Consider the following 17,720-nt stretch of genomic DNA (forward strand, 5'->3'; position numbering starts at 1 on the left):
TTCTCCATCCACGGAAGCTGGGAGAAATGTTCCAGACTGGCAACATGTCATTCTGATTTTTTTACCCCATTGTCAGTATGGTTAGCTTTACAGCACTAGTGATTGGGACTGGGCCTGGGTTCCAATCCTATGCCATCTGAAAGGAGTTTATATGTCCTTCCCGTGTCTGTGTTGGTTTCCCTGGGAGCTCTGAGGGCTCCAGTTTCCTCCCACCCTTCAAAAACATGTGAGTTAATGAGGTGTAAATTGGGTGGCATGGACTCATAGGGCCAAAGTGGCCTGTTACCGTGTTGTATGTTTAAATTTATAAAATAAATTGTTGCTCCCTTCCCCCATCCAGTAAATGCCCCTTCATCTATTTCATACATACCTTGAAATACAATAAAACCCCTTGTATCTGGGATTCAAGCAACTGGCAAAAAAAATCAAGGAAATTAATTCTTTAAAACATTAAAATAAATGGGAATAAAAATAATAGGTAAAAAATGTGTTTAAAATTGTAAAAGTAAATGTTCTAATAAGTAACACATAAACCTTTGTGAAGATGGGAGGAAATATTTGTGTTTGCTCATAGCAACTGTTTGAATGAGGTTGTGTGAAACAGCAATGGTGTCGCCCAGGATGAAGAGCTGGTTGATGTCGCTCACCGTTGGGGTGACTCTCTTAAGTGTTTCCTTATCTCTGCTTAGTAAGGGTTATCCCAGTCAGAGGCTTTATCTGTAAACTTGGGGGTTTAATTATCTATTGTGGCAATGCACGTTTGCAACGGCGAACTGGCCCCACTTGACACATGCAGTCGGCGGGGCAGCTGTACAAGACTAGTGTTGCATACATATTTACGTCATTGGGATACAAGTGGCAGGACGTTAGGGGCAGGAATGAGGATGGGCTTAAAGGCTGCAGGACCAAATTCAAAATAAACCAGTTGTGATACTTGAGCTCACAGCCTGTTGTCTTAGTCTCTTCATTGCGCTCACTCACAACATGCTACACTCTAATATTATTGTTCAACTGCATGAGATTTACTTGTTTAATTCAGATTTATTGTCAGAGTACATTCATGACATCACATACAACCCTGAGATTTGTTTTCCTGCGGGGCAGGAAGAATTACCATGTATTGGTAGTGCAAAAAATACTGTACACAATATACACATGTAAACAAATAAAGAAATGTAATCAAAGTGATTAGCCAATACAGGCAGAATTTAAAAAATAATAGTGTGCAAATGTAAGAGTCTTTAAATGAGTCCCTGATTGAGTTTGTCGTTGAGTCTGATGGTGGAGGGGGAGCAGCTGTTCCTGAACCTGGTGGTGCGAATCTTGTGGTACCGATACCTCTTTCTTGATGGCAGTTGGCAGTGTCTGAAATGTGTAACTTGGTGGGAGCACCAGCTTGGAGCCTAAAAATTATTCTTTTCATGTTGCAGAAATGACGTCTGCATTGCTGATCATTCAAGGAATGGGTTGGAAGTGTCCTCTGTCAGGTCAGAGATTGCACAGCGGGTTGCAGATGGGTGAGCACTCTGCAAGATTGTGTTCCTTTTTCTCACAGTTCTCTTGTAACTCACAGTGGCGAGGCCGCTGCTGCAGTGTGTAGTGAACACTACAAACTTCAAAAAAAATGTCAAAAGCAGCTTATCCCCAAAGGAGCTCATTTGTAAAAATCGCTAAAGTTTTTAGCCCGCAAAAATCCTTTGTGGAAGTGAAGTATTTGAAGAAGATAAAAGAATGCAAAGCTGATGGAACATTAGTATGCTGAACTGATATTAAAACTCTGCAATAAATATCACAAGGTAAATACAATCACTGGGAGACTCGACAGTCAAGTCAGAAGGAATGACTGATTTCATTGTGTGGCCTGTATTGTCCAATATCTACTCTTTCATAGAATTTATGCCAAGTTTCGCAATGGCACCTTGATTCAAAATTCATTTATTGTCTTTTAATGAAAACAGTGCAATAGAATACTGCAGCACAGAAACAGGCCCCTTCGGTCCTTTTGCCTAGTTGCACTGACCTGCACCCAATCCATAGCCCTCAAAACTTCTCCCATCCATGTACCTGTCCAAATTCATCTTAAATGTTAAAATTAGCCCACATTCACCATTTCAGCTGGCAGTTCGTTCCACAGTGTCACCACTCTCCGTGTGAAAAAGTTCCCCTCATGTTCCCCCTAAATTTTCCCCTTTTACTCTTAACCCATGTCCTCTGGTTTGTATCCCACCCATCCTCAGTGGATGAAGCCTATCTTCATTTACTCTGTCTATACCCCTACCTCTATCAAACCTCCCTCATTCTTCTACTTTCCAGGGAATAAAGTCCTAACCTGTTTAACCTTTCCTTGTAAATCAGTTCCTGAAGTCCAGGCAACATCTTACTAAATTGTCTCTGCACTCTTTGTATCCTATTAATATCTTTCTTGTAGCTAGGTGACCAAAACTAAACACGATACTCCAAATTTGGCCTCACCAATGGCTTATACAATTTTACCATAACATCCTGACTCCTATACTCAATAGTTTTATTTATGAGGCCAAGATGCCAAAAACTCTCTTTACAACCCTGTCCATCTCTGATGCAACTTTCAGGGAATTATATATCTGTACATCCAAGTCCCTTTGTTCTACCACACTCTTCAGTGCCCTACCATTTACCGTGTATGTCCTTTCCTAGTTAATCCATTTTTAATGAATTTAAGAATGGCCTCAATGGCCAGGATTAAGAATGATTTGAACCATAATTTGAATAGAGCTTTCTCAAATGAGGATTGGGACACAACTTTTAATTTGATCAATGAGTCTTCATTTTCTGCATGACATGGTTGCAATTTAAGGTGGTGAACAGAAGACATATGTCTAAAGTTAAATTATTTCTTTTTTTTAATCCTGATATGGATCCTTTATGTAATAAGTATAAAATATTTGAAGCTTCATTGATTCATATGTTTTGGAAGTGTCTGAACTTTGTACATTTTTGGAGGGAGATTTTCCAAACTTTATCAATGATTCTTAAGGCTAAATTAGAATCATGTCCTTTGATGGTTTGATTTGGCTTTTCTCTAGAAGAGGAAATATCTCTGTCCTCAACCCAGAAGAGAATTCGAGCTTTTGCTTCATGGCCAGATGAGCAATTTTGATGAAGCAGAAAGACATTGTTTCACCCACTCACATTCAATGGTCACATGATATCATGTCTTATTTCAGTTTGGAAAAAATTAGATCTAATATTAAAGATGGAAAGTGTGAATTTGATAAGATGTGGGGCCAAGTCATGGATTATTATCATTAATTGAGGATTTAAGTGGTGTGGGGGTTCCCTGCCTGATGTCTGGGGGCTGTTATTCAATTCATATTTACAATCTATACAGATAACTTTGTTTAGAGGGAGGGGGAGTATATAAGGAGGCCTATGGGATTCTGGACTTCATTAGTAGGGATTAAAAAATCCTTTTGATACAAAATATAGTAAATCAATATGTTGTTATTATCAAATAAAGGCATATTTATGATATAAATTGGATCCAACATTGTCATTGCCTGATAAAAGTGAAATAGAAAGTGTGATTTGTAATAAATCTATTAAGAAGTTTATTTCAGTTATGTATACACTATTGCAAAAGGGAATACAAAAGCAGCAATTCCATAGAGCTAGACAAAGATAGGAAACTGATCTAAATATTAGTGTTGGGGATAAAAATGGGTTGGAACTGTGTCATAATAGTATGACAAACAATAAACATTAGATATTGGTTCAATATAACATTTTACATCAATTATATCTTACCCCATAGAAACTAAATGGACTGAAATCACATTTATCAGATAAATGTTTCAGGTGCAATCCAGAGATCAGCATTTTTTTTACACCCAACTTGGTCATGTCCAAAATTGAAACTATTTGGACAGAATTAGGAACATTTTTAAAACAGGATATGGGAGTCAAATTTCCTCAAGATCCAATGTGTTTTTTTTTGAATCAGGGATAAGACCAAAATTGAAACTTAATTTGCTTCAAAGGGAATTTGAGAAAATTGTATCAACAGTTGAAGAAAATGTATAGCAGTGATATGGAAATCAGATTCATATTTGGGAATGGACAGGTGGCATGCTGAAATACATAGATGTGTACCTCTTGAGAAAATTACATATAATTTAAGGAACAAATATGATCCTTTTTTAAAAATCTGATGCTCATATTTACATATTGTAGGTTTTAATTTTTTAAAGGTGCCCCCTGAAATCTCAAAGAACCTTACTAATTCCTTGCAAACCGTATAGGATTAACAATGTAGAGGCAAATGTGGATTAAATGTATTGAAATTTTAGCAACTAGATGCATTTCTTTTTCTGTTTTTTCTTACTTTCTCTTTCCTTTTTCCATCTTTCTTTTTGTTTTTCTGGTCTTTGGGTTATTATTCAGGGGACGGGGCAGGAAGGATTCGGGGGTCTGTAATAAATAGTATGTATTATTGATTTGAGATGTAAGATATTATGTATGGAAATTTAAATAAAATAGTCAAAAAATCCCTTTTTATCTTTTTTATTAAGACAATAAAGGGGTTTTAACTACAGATTACTGACAAAAGACAAAGGAGGAAAAACCCGACACCCAACCCCAACCAACCAATTTTCCCTTGCAACAGCTGCAACCATGTCTGCCTGTCCCGCATCGGACTTGTCAGCCACAAACGAGCCTGCAGCTGACATGGACATTTACCCCTCCATAAATCTTAGTCTGCGAAGCCAAGCTAAAGAGAAAGAAGAATATCACAGAACAACATGATCACATCAGAGAAGTACAAAATAACTTATAAAAGGGAATTTTATGTGTATTTTTTGATTTCAGTATTTTTTGGACATAGTACAAGTTACGATTTAATTGTTTAATTACTAATTATGGAATTTGATGTGCTGAATGAAACATTATGCAATAATTATGGGTCTGCTTCTAATTTAAAATTGATATGTGATATGTATATGATATGGTTTGATTTATGTTATCATTAGTTTACCTTGTGTAAAGAAAGATTTTCCTTCACATTGTCGGCCAAAGCAACCTCGTGTCTTCTTTGAGCCTTCTTAATTTAATTCTTGAGGTTTTTCTTGCCTTTTTTTCACTCCTCAAGTACCTCATTGCACCATGTTGCCTATACTTGCTGAAAACCCCTTTCATCTTCTGAACCAGATCCCCAATATCCCTTGAACACCAAGGTTCCCTATGCCTGCTAACCTTCTGACCTATATACAAAATGGACAGGCAGCACCTGAACTGGAGGGGAACCAATATCTTGGCGGGCAGATTTGCTAGAGCTGTGGGGGATAGTTTAAAATAGTTTGGCAGGGAGGGAGGGAATCAGAGGGCGAGGGCAGAGATTAGGATGAAAGGAGAAATGCATGTTGCTATGTGCTCTGAGTTGTGAGGAAGGACAAAACATAAAGGTAGCCAGTTAGAGGGGTTGAAATGTCTCTATTTCAACGCTAGGGGTATTAGGAATACAGGGTATGAACAGAGCATGGATCAGTACATGGAACTATGATGTTGTGTCCGTTACTGAAAGGAGAGGCCAGTGCTTAGGGAGTGGACCACTACGTGGGGGAGGATTTTGGTGAGAGTGACCACAACTCCCTTAGCTTCAACTTAGCAAAGAATAAAAGCAGTCAAAAAGGGAATAAAGGAGGAAGTTTATTCTCCTTAATTATGAAGTGATAAGGCAGGAACTAGAAGAATAAATTGAAAACAGATGTTTAAACAGATGAAAGCTCAGAAGTAATGTGGATGATTTAGTGACCACGTGCAGGGTATAAGATAGGTTTGTCCCACTGGGACAAGGAAAAAATGATAGGAAAAGGAAATAGTGGCTGACGAAACAGGTCAGGCAACTAGTTAAGAGAAAGAAGGAAGATTACATTAGATTTAAGAAGCAGGAAACAGGAAGAGCTCATGAAAAATATATGCTAGCCAGGAAGGAGCTTAAGAAAGTACCTAGGAGAGATTGAAGGGGCATGAGAGGGCCTTGGCATATAGTATTAAGGAGCATTTGGTGAAGTATGGTCTACTTAAGGATAGTCAGCATGGCTTTGTGAAAGGAAGGTCATGCCTTATGAGTTTAATTGAGTTTTTTGAGGAGGTAATGAAAGGAATTGATGAGTGTAGGGTGGTAGATATGGTCTATACGGATTTTAGCACGGCATTTGACAAATCCCCCATGGGAGACTCATCCAGAAGTCATGAGTCACAGGGTGAATGGAAAATTAACTGTATGGATTTTAAAAAATTGCTTTGTAGGAAGTAAGCAAAGAGTTGTAGTGGAAGGAATATATTTTCCCTGGAGATCAGTGACTGGTGGAGCATCGCAGGGATCTCTTCTGTGATTTTTATAAATGACTTGGATGAAGAGGCAGAAGGATGGGTCAGTAAGTTTGTGGATAACATGAAGGTTGGAGGAGTCATGGATGGAGCTGAAGGTTGTCAAATGTTACAAGAGGGTATAGACAGGATGGAGAGTTGGGCTGAAAAGTGGCAGATGGAGTTCAATCTGGATAAGTGTGAGGTGATGTATTTTGGAAGGACAAACCAGAAGGCTGAGTACAGGGTTAATGTTCAGTTACTTAACAGTGTGGAGGAACAGAGGGACCTTGGGGTTCAAATCCATACATCTCTGAAGGATGCTGTACAGGTTGATAGGATATTTAAGGAGGCCTATGGGATTCTGGGCTTCATTAATAGGGGAATTGAATTCAGGAGTAGAGAGGGCATGTTACAATTCTACAAATCTCTGGTCACCTCATTCTAGGAAGGATGTGGAAGCTATGGAGAGGGTACAGGTGAGATTGACCAGGATGTTGCCTGGATCAGAAAACAAGTCTTATGAGGAATGGTTAGCAGAGCTGAGACTTTTAACTTTGGAACATAGAAGGATGAGAGGAGACTTGATAGAGGTCTACAAGATTATGAGATGCCCAGATAGGGTGAACAGCTAGATCAGCAAACACCAGAGGACATCTGTACAAAGGGAAGTTGAGAGGAGAGAGTAGGGATAAGTTTTTTTACATAAAGAGTTGTTGGTACCTGGAATACCCTGCCAGGGATGGTGGTGGAGGCTGAAACTGTGGTGATGCACCACTAGCCTACTGCAGGGGGCAACCTCTGTACCTGCAGAAGAGCACTGGAGGACAAGACAACAACTGGCCAGCTGTCAATCAGCCGACCTGAATGGAGCAAGCCCCACCCAGTCGGCTGCCAATCACCCGCCGGGATATAAGCTAGATCCGGCCCCTCGAGGAAAATCTCAGAGCTTGCAACAGCATTCTCACAACCAGCTCTGTGGAAGATTATGTTGAATAAAGCCTGTTGAACAGGCTTTATGTTTTGTGTATTTGCTTCTGTTCAATAGCGCACCACAATTTATTCAACATACTCTTTGAAACTGCTATGGAAAAGCTACTGAGCGCCGGGAGCCTTGAAGTCGGCCCATGTCATCTGGAAGCTCAGACACACTTCGAAGCAATCATCGAGGCACACACCGATGGCATCCTGGACCCCGAAAGAAAAAGGTTAATGTTCGAAGCTGGGTCCCTGAGCCTTCCAGGCACTTAAAGACTGCACTGGGTATTCGGAAGCAATTAACACCCTAGAAACCATGTATAAACCTCCAACAAACGTGGTCTTTGCACTTTGCAAGGACCTGGGTATTCGTGCCCAGCTGCCTGGAGAGATGGCCGAGTCCTACCTGGGAGCCCTACGTGAATTAGCCTGACTGTGTCTGGCAGACCCGGGGTGAATGAAAGGGAGGTCGAAAGGTTGATCAGGAACGCTTACTTCCGGGGTCTACCCATGAGAGCCACCAGGCAGAAGCTGCTAGAGGAAAATATCTACTCCCTGGCCAAAACAGTGGAGGTATTCTGAAACCTGGAGGCAGCTGAATCCAAAGGCTTCAAATCCAGGCTCCTCCAGGCCTTCAAGTGGTCAACACAGACAAAAGCTGTGGGTTCCGGTGTGGGTCAGATCGTCGATCGCAAGAAAAATGCCCGGACAGAAATCAGTACTGCTCAAGATGCAGCAAGAAAGCCATTTCACCAAAGTATGCCTTTCAAAACCTGCCAACAGCTCAGCTGCCCAGTCCGACCAGCCCCTCTCCTTCCCAGTCCTGGCCATGTGCGATTGCCGGGCGATGCCATTGCCCCCGCAGCTACTTCTGGCATCCTCAGCCCTACTTATGGCCATGCTGGCAACAATCACCATGTGCACGCCATGTGCCCGGACAAGCCCTCACCCTCGCCAATGCCACCCCACTAAGACGCCACATCCGCGGACTACAATGACGTCACTTCCCATCCACAGGGTGGCATCACTTCCGCCGCCCACGATGATGTTACCAGCTCCAACAGCGTGATATCACTTCCCCTGGTGCAACTAGCGCAGCCAGGGAGGAAAGCCACAAGCTCGGGCCAGACAAGTGCAGGCTCCACTGCCACCCGGGCCCTCCCAGGCCTACAATGAACACAGTACCAACGACAATGATGACATGGTCAACACAGACACTGACCAGGACTCCCTACTGATGCACCCATGTCTCCGGACGCAGCCAATTGCCACCCACCACACGCCATGCCTACAGAGAGCTCCACCAGTCAACATTCACCTCATGCGATGCCTGCAGAGGATGCCGCTGGTCGCAACTTGCCTCCACCATCAGGAAACAAAGTCTCAGACCCAAAGATGGTCCTAGCAGCCACCACCCTGACCAGGGACATCCTTCACGGCCTTGAGTGCTCCATAATGGACGTCAAAATCAATGGGCAGGTAATGAAGTGCATAATCGACAGTGGCAGCATTGAGAGCTTTATTCATCCGAGCATGGCCCACTCCTTAAAACTCAAAATCCACTCCACCACCTTTTCTATCACCTTCCCTGCCCAGGACCGAACTATTAATACCCTTGGGCGCTGCACTGCCGATCTGACCATGGCAGGGAGACATACACCTGGTTCAGGCTCCTGGTCATGCCCAAACTCTGTGCCCCAGTCCTCCTGGGCTTAGACTTCCAATGCCATCTGCAGAGCATCACCCTCACCTTAGGGGGGTCCCTACCCCCACTCACGCTCCACAGCACACCGTCCAACCAGCCCCGGCCAACCTATGGCCTCTCCGCATTGAGCATTGCCCTTCCCGCCCTTTTATCACACCTCACGCCAGACTATAAGCCAATAGCTGCCAGAAGTAGGCGCTATTGTGTAGCAGACAAAAAGTTCACCAGGGCAGAGGTGCAGCGGCTTTTGGCAGTAGGTCAAATAGAGCCCAGCAACAGCCCATGGAGAGCCCAAGTCCTGGTGGTCAAAGGGGGCAGCAAGCTGAGGATAGTCATGAATTACAGCCAGACCATCAACCAGTACACCCAGCTGGACGCCTGCCCCTTACTGATGACCAGCTGCAGGCACTGCACAAGTCCCTCTGCTACCTGGGCATTACCCGCTTATACCATTTTATCATATTCCGAAATTTCCTGTACACCATCAGGGATTTCAGGCATGCCAGGTCTGCATGAAATCCAAACCCCGCTTATTCTGCCCACTCCAGCCTCATGTCGTAAAGGTCATTCAGCCCTTCGAGCACCTCAGCATAGGTTTCAAGGGCCCCCTGCCTTCCACAAATCGGAATGTCTATTTCCTCATGGTCATAAATGAGTATTCCCACTTCCATTTCGCCATCTCATGCCCAGACACCTCCATGTCCACTGTTATCAGTGTACTGACACAGATCTTCACCATGTTCGGCTATCCCACATTCATCCACAGTGACTAGGGGTCTAGTTTCATGAGTGAGAGACTGCACCAGTACCTGACAGCAGGGGGCATCACGACTGGTCGCACGACTAGTTAAAACCCGAGGTAATGGACAGTTGGAGCGCAAGAATGGGATAATCTGGAAGGCATTCCTTCTGCCTCTTGTCTAAGGGGTGGTCCGTAGAGTACTGGCAGGATGCCTTCCCCGAGGTGCTCCATGCCATCAGGTCACTCCTGTGCACAGCTACCAACGAGACCCCTCACAAACACCTGTTTTCGTTCCCCAGGAAATCGGCGACGGGAACATCATTCCCAGCATGGCTCGCATTCCCGAGATCTCTATGCAGGCCCATAAGGCCGAACCTCTGGTCGAGCAGGTGTTCCTCCTACACACAAACCATAACTACACCTACATTACGTTCAGCAGTGGCAGGAAGGACACTGTCTTGACCAGGGACCTGGCACCAGCAGGAGCACCCACCACAGCACAACAGCAGCCTTCATCCCAGGACCACACCAGCCTGACACACTCCCCCAACCCCAGACAGCTATGGGACATCCAAGTCCTCCCCGGGCCACCAGGACAAACCTACACCCCCCACCCATCCAATGCCTCAGACACACCCTAACCCCAGTCGACCTGGCCACCCTTCTATGCTGCACCACGCTGCACCACTCCGGCCCCCACCCCCAGCCCCTACTTGACCAAGAGCCAACCCTGCGATGGTCGCAGTGAGTCCAACGGCCGCTGGACCATCTAAACGTAAATAATGTATAGACCTCTGGTAGATCATGGACTGTAACCTCCCCCCGGGACAATTTTAAAGAAAGGGGTGAATGTGGTGATACACCACTAGCCTTCTGCAGGGGTAACCTGTGTACGTGCAGAAGAGCACTGGAGGACAAGGCAACTCCTAGCCAGCTGTCAATGAGCTGACCTGAATGGACCAAGCCCCACCCGGTCGGCTGCCAATCACCCTCCGGGATATAAGCTAGATCCGGCCCTTCAAGGCCAGTCACAGAGCTTGCAACAGCCTTCTCACAGCCAGTTCTGTGGAAGTTTATGTTGAATAAAGCCTGTAGAACAGACTTTACGTTTTGTGTGTTTGCTTCTGTTCGATAGCGCAACACAGAAACATTAGGGGCATTTAAGAGACTCTTAGACAGGCACATGGATGAAAGAAAAATAGAGGGTTACAGGGTAGGGAGTGTTTAGTACTTTTTTTAAGGAAGGAATCCATGGGTCAGCAGAACATCGAGGGCCGAAGAGCCTTTACTGTGCAGTATTGTTCTATTATCTTCCACCCTGCAAAATGTATGGAGGGTTGTTGGTTAACTGGATGCCATTGTGCGACATGGGCTTGTGGCCAAAAGGCCCTGTTACCATGCTGTATGTCTAAATTTAAATTTATATTTAAATCTGAGAAGCAAACTAGGCTGGTTCCCATGCTCACAGAAAAGGACGAGAGCCTGCCCCGGATAGATGCTGGGTAGCCAAATTTAAAGATAACCAAATGTATTTGAAAGGGATACCTTCTCCTTAATATTCTCCAGAGGGTAATATGCTTACTGTGTAACATAATGTCAGTCAAGCTGTTCCCCACAATATATATTAGTACATTCAAGGAAACAAAGAAATAAACACAATTTTACACAAGGGGAGATTTTTCTCACAATTAAAATTAATAATGAATTTCTAAACAAGGACCCTTCAAGGAGTATAATAAATTAGAATACTGTTCTGTTCCTGTTGTGTGAAGCCATTGTGCTTTACAAACAAGCTTTAATGAAACTGAAGAGAAAGACGATTTTCTAACACAGAGCTGACAGTTGGCGCATACTTTTGCATCCAATTTATTCATTTACCCATATCCATGATTAATTTAATCTGAAGCTTCACATCTGTCCATCTACTCTATAAATCACATGCCATCTGCTTTATTTTTATGAGCCTGAATCATATAATAAAGACTAATTCAGTCTGGATTTCCGAATCACTCTCCAACAAACTCAGCAAAACCTGCCAGTATCCGCAGTGCAGGGTCATTATGAGGGAGATAATTAACAAGGTCATTGACTAGTCACAGCCATCACATGTGCCACTGAAATATTGCCATTTTGGGGTAGACAGCAATTTTGTGATAATGAGTGAGATCCGCTCACGGTTCCAATAAAAGGTACTGACAGTAGGTTTAATGGCTGGTTCCATTTCTGATGGACAACAGCATGACAGACATTAAACAGTTTGGGTACTGTGTAACTAACTACAGTGCCCTCCATAAGACACTTTTCCTTTACTTTCCCCTGTGCTACATACTTTTAAATTTCTAATCAAACAATTCACATGTGATTAAAGTGCACATTCCAGATTTTATTGAAGGATATTTGTGTGGATAAACTAACAGGAACTAGCGAGAGTAAATTGGAAACAGATGTTCAAAGGTGAAAGCACAAAAGTAATGTGGAGGGAGTTTAGCGACCACTTATGTTGGGTTCAGGATAGGGTTATTCCACTGGGACAATGAAAAGATGGTAGGAAAAGGGACAAAACAGGTGAGGCAATTAGTCAAGAGGAAGAAGGAAGCATATGTTAGATTTAGGAAGCATTAAACAGGAAGGGTTCATGAAAAATATATGCTTGGGGCTTAAGAAAGGACTTATGAGAACTTGATGGGGGCATGAGAAGAACAGAAGGATGACAAGAATGAAGGTGGAGCCTCTAATCCAGTGGTTCTAAACCTTTTTTTCCCACTCACTTACCACTTTAAGTAATCTCTATGCCTTCAGTGCTCTGTGATTAGTAAGGGATTTGCTTAAGGTGGTATGTGGCTGGAGAGAAAAAGTTTGAAAGCCACTGTTTTAATCATCCCTAATTGACTTGTTATGTGAAAGGTTTCATGACTCCAAAGGAAATGGGCCAATGACAAATTTTCTCAAACAAAATATTTCAGTAACAATTGGGACTAGAGGTTCTCAACCTTCCCTTCCCACTCACATACCACCTTACCAATCATAGAGCACTTATGGCATAGGGATTGCTTAAGGTGGAATGTGAGTGGAAAGAAAAAGGTTGAGAACCATTGTGCTAAAGGAAAAATGAAGCAATATGTGCCTGAAGGCAGAGGAGGTTGGAGAATTTCTAAGTGAATTCTTTGGTTCAGTATTGGAAGAGAAAAGGACCTTGATCAGCGTGAAGTCGAAATAGAGCAGGCCTGTGCGCTAGACAATGTGGAGATTAAGGAAGAAGAAGGGTTGGATCTTCTTAAAAACATCAAAATTGTGTCCCCGGAGCTAGATGTGATATATCCCAAGTTACTGTGGGAAGTGAGAAAATAAGATAGATGGGGCAGTAACTATGATCTTTGAACCCTCTTTGGCCGCAGGGGAGGTGCCGGAGGATTGGAGAATGGCAAATGTAGTCCGTTTGTTTAAAAAGGAAATAGGGAGAATCCTTGGAATTATAGACCAGTCACTCTTAGGTCAGTGCTGTGTAAACTATGAAAAATAATTCTTAAGGATAGGATCTATGACCATTTGGAGAAGTACAGTCTACTCAAGGATAGTCAGCAGGGATTTGTAAAGGCAAAGTCATGCCTTATGAGTCTAACTGAGTTTTTTGAGGAGCTAACATAAAACATTGATGAGGGTAGGGCAGTAGATGTGATCTACATGGATTTTAATGAGGCATTTGACAAGATCCCCCACGAGAGACAGAGGTATGGGATCTGTGGAACGTTGGCTATGTGGATAACAAATGGACTTGCAGGTAGAAAGCAAAGAGCAGGAGTGGAAGGAAAGTATTCTGCTTGGAAGTCGGTAACTAGTGGAGTTTTACACGGATCTGTTCTGGGACCCCTGCTCTTTGTAATATTTATAAATGACCTGCATGATGAGGCGGGAGGATGGGTGAGGTTGGAGGAGTTGTGGACGCAGCTGAAGGTTGTCGAAGGCTGGGAGTCACATGATGCGGAGAGGGTGAAAATACGTGCCAAGAGAGCTCCCAGAAGAAGATATGTTAAAACAAGGAAGAAACTTTGTTAAAAAGTGATTTAAAACTAACCTCCACAAAAGATAATGGGCAGGAAGAATAAGAAGCAAGCTGTGGAAGTGCAGGACAAACATTGGGTGAAAATTCACTTGATGCTGGTGACCCGCAGGCTCTCGCGCTGTTAGCAGGGCCTAGTGTTGAATACATGGGGACGAAGCCTGCAAAGTTGACGTCGGTTCGGTTATTGGCGGGCCAGATAGAGGACTGGAGGTACCACTGGACACCAGGCTGAAGGAGGTATCTGAGGGTCTGATCCGCATGAGCACTTCAATCAGGGCTCTGACTAATAGGGTCGGGGGTCTGGAAGACAAGATGGCAGACGTCCAGGTCAGACAGGAAAAGTGCAAACTGCAACTGATCCATGGGCCATTGAGAAGAAACAACTAATGGATAATTTGAAGTATCTAGAAAATTATGATCATTGTAATAATATTTGATTTTTGGACTGAACGAAGGGGAGGAGAGGAAAGACCCTGTGGAGTTTCTGAGTGGTAAATCCCTGAAGCACTGTGGGATACTAGTTCTGGGCCTCCCTGCTGTAGAGAGGGCCCAACAGACATTTCGATTCTCCTCCACCCCAAATCAATATTCGAGGCTGGTCCTGATCTGATTGGTTAACAGCCGGGATCGGGAGGCATTGCTGAGGGCAGCAATGGCACTAGCAAGGGAGACACGGGAACCTGTGGAATTTCGGGGTGGGGGGTGTTCTTCCCCGATTTGAGCCAAATGTTGCTCAAGGAGTGAAAAGAATTCAAACAGGTTGAGAAAATATAGAGAGATTGAAAAAAATAGATTATAGTCCTGGCCACCCTGAGAATCAGATACTGAAAGGGGAGCAAAAACAGTTTGAGGACCCATGGGATATGTGCCTAGGAGCTACCAGAAAAAGCATAAATTCTACAAGAATGCAGATTTGAACTAAAGAAGCTACCGATTAGAAGGGGCGATTTATGATGCCAATCTATGGAAGAAGGTAAGATGTCGTTGAATGTAGTTGTAGGGGGGGGTTTGATAATGCTATAATGACTGGAGGGAGTGGGGGGGTTATATTCTTTTTTCTTATTTTTAATAAAAAGATGTATGTGAAAAAGCCAATGGGAGCGCGAGGAGAAAGGGGTCATGCAAGGCTGTGAGGCGGATAGGACGTGGGAAAAGATGGTGCTCGAGGAGACTCGAAAGAGTGTAGCCATCCACTACAAAGAAACACACACACACAGTGTGGCAGGTTAAGCTCACTCACTTTATTAGGGCTGGAAAGGCTGTTTTTCTACTGTTCAAGTTCCCGCCGTTTTTGCTGATTGACCATATGAATAACAATAGCGGGCGGGAACATCCATTCATATGAACGCCCTTCTTCCCCAGCCTGTTTGTGCTAAGCTGGGCAGCTTGACCAACGCCATTTTAGGGCTGTTGGTTTGATGCTGCCCCAGCTTCTACACCCGCCAGTTTGTTGTCCTGGGAGTCACTTTAGCAATCTCTGTCCATGTCTGCTGCAGCGCGATGTGCCGGCCCGATCTCTGCAATTGTGGGCTGCCACATGACCCCACCAGAACCAGCGTTACAGTCTATAGTGTCCGTAGGTATAGTCCTCAAAGTCTTTTGTGGCCTGCCTCTACATCAAGGTGTTGGTGTCTCCACGGGTTCTGCTGGGTCTGTGTGGGCAGGCTTGAGTCTATCTGTAGTGAAGATCTTTGGTTTACCACCGATGTCCAGCTCGAAGGTGGCTCTGTTGTTCCGGATGACTTGAAAGGGACCTTCGTATGGCTTCTGCAGTGGTGAATGGTGGGGTCCTCTACATACAAGCACGTATTCACAGTCCTTGAGTTCTTTGAGGATGTTGGACTTGCCTTGTCCGTGTCTGGAGAGTGGGATCGGAGCCAGGTTACCGATCTTTTTGCACAGCCTGTCCAGGAAGGTGGTTGTCTCCTCCTGCTGTCCTCTGGCCTGTCAAACGAAGTTCCCGGAAACCATGAATGGGGTTCCGTAGACAAGTTCAGCGGAGGATGCATGGAGGTCTTCTTTTGGCGCTGTTCGGATGCCCAGTAGTGCCCATGATAGCTCGTCCACCCAGTTAGGGCCCTTGAGCCTGGTCATGAGGGCAGACTTGAGGTGCCTGCGGAAACGCTCCACCATGCCGTTGGCTAGTGGGTGGTATGTCGTCATATGGTGTAGCTGAGCGCCCCACAGATTGGCAATGTTGGTCCACAAACTGGAGGTGAACTGTGTGCCTCAGTCAGAAGTGAGGCCTGGTCATGAGGGCGGACTTGAGGTGCCTGCGGAAACGCTCCACCATACCGTTGGCTAGTGGGTGGTATGTCGTCGTATGGTGTAGCTGAGTGCCCCACAGTTTGGCAATGTTGGTCCACAAACTGGAGGTGAACTGTGTGCCTCAGTCAGAAGTGATGTGCTGTGGCAGTCCGAATCTTGCAATCCAGGATGAGAGGAGTGCTTTGGCACAGGACCTGGTGGATGTGTCGGCCAGGGGGATTGCTTTTGGCCACCGGTGAAGCGGTCAACCACTGTGAGCAGGTAGCAGAAACCATGAGAGACTGGCAAGGGTCCTACTATGGCCACGTGAATGTGGTCAAACCTGCGTTCCGTTGGCTTGAAAGGCTGTGGGGGGACTTTAGTGTGTCGCTGCATTTTGGCTGTTTGGTACTGCGTACACACCTTGGCCCACCCCTGGACTTTTTTCTGCAATCCATGCCACACGTATTTCCTGGCCACCAGCCGGACCATAGTCTTGATGGATGGGTGTGCCAGCCCGTGGATAGAGTCAAAAACTCATCATCTCCATGCCGTTGGGACAATAGGTTGAGCCTGCCCGGTGGCCACGTCGCACAGGAGGGTGGTAGTATCTGTGCCGACTGGAATGTCCTGAAGTCGAAGGCCTGTGACACCGGTCCTATACTGTGGGATCTTATCGTCCTGCTGCTGGGCCTCTGCCAGTGCTGTGAAGTCCAGACCATTGACCAGGGAGTGGATGCTGTGTCTTGACAAGGTATCCGCAGCCACGTTGTCTTTGCCCAAGATGTGCTTGATGTCGATGGTGTACTCTGAGATGTAAGACAAGTTTCTCTATTGGCAGGCTGACCAGGGATCGGACGTTTTAGCCAGGGTGAAAGTCAGTGGTTTATGATCCGTAAAAGCCTTTCCCTCAAGAAAGTACCGGATGTGGCAGATGGCTAAGTACAGTGCCAGCAGCTCTCTATCGAAAGAACTGTACTTTAGTTCAGGGGGCCGCAGATGTTTGCTGAAGAAGGCTAGTGGGTACCAACTTCCTTCCGTCTGCTGCTCCAGGACTCCACCAACCACTGTTCCTGAGGCATCAACTGTGAGGGCTATGGGTGCATCTGGTCTGAGGTGGGTCAGGAGTGCAGTTTGGCCAAGGCTTCATTGGTTACCACAAACACTCGTGCAGATTTGTCATCCCAGGTCAGGTCCTTCTCCTTGCCGGACATCAGGATGAACAGAGGGCACATCATCTGGGCACCTGGTGGGATAAACCTGCAATAAAAGTTTATCAACCCCATGAACTCCTGCAGACCTTTGGTTGTACTGGGCTTTGGGAAGCTGTGGATGGTCTCTACCTTGTCGGGCAGTGGTGTGGCCCCGTCCTTTGTAATCCTGTGCCCCAGGAAGTCAATGGAGTTCAGGTCAAACTGCCATTTACCCAGGTTGATGGTGAGGCCGAACTCCTGCATTTGACTACAGAAATTTTGGAGGTGCTGAGGTGTTCCTGTTGGGTTCTACTTGCCACGAGGATATCGTTGAGGTAGATGAAAGTGCCATCCAGGTCTCAGCCAACTGTGTCCATCAGTCACTGGAATGTCTGTGCCACATTTTGGAGCCAAAGTGGCATCCTCAGGATCTCAAACAGCCCAAAT

This window comes from Narcine bancroftii, chromosome 2 (genome assembly GCF_036971445.1).
Source record: "Narcine bancroftii isolate sNarBan1 chromosome 2, sNarBan1.hap1, whole genome shotgun sequence".
NCBI lineage: Eukaryota > Metazoa > Chordata > Chondrichthyes > Torpediniformes > Narcinidae > Narcine > Narcine bancroftii.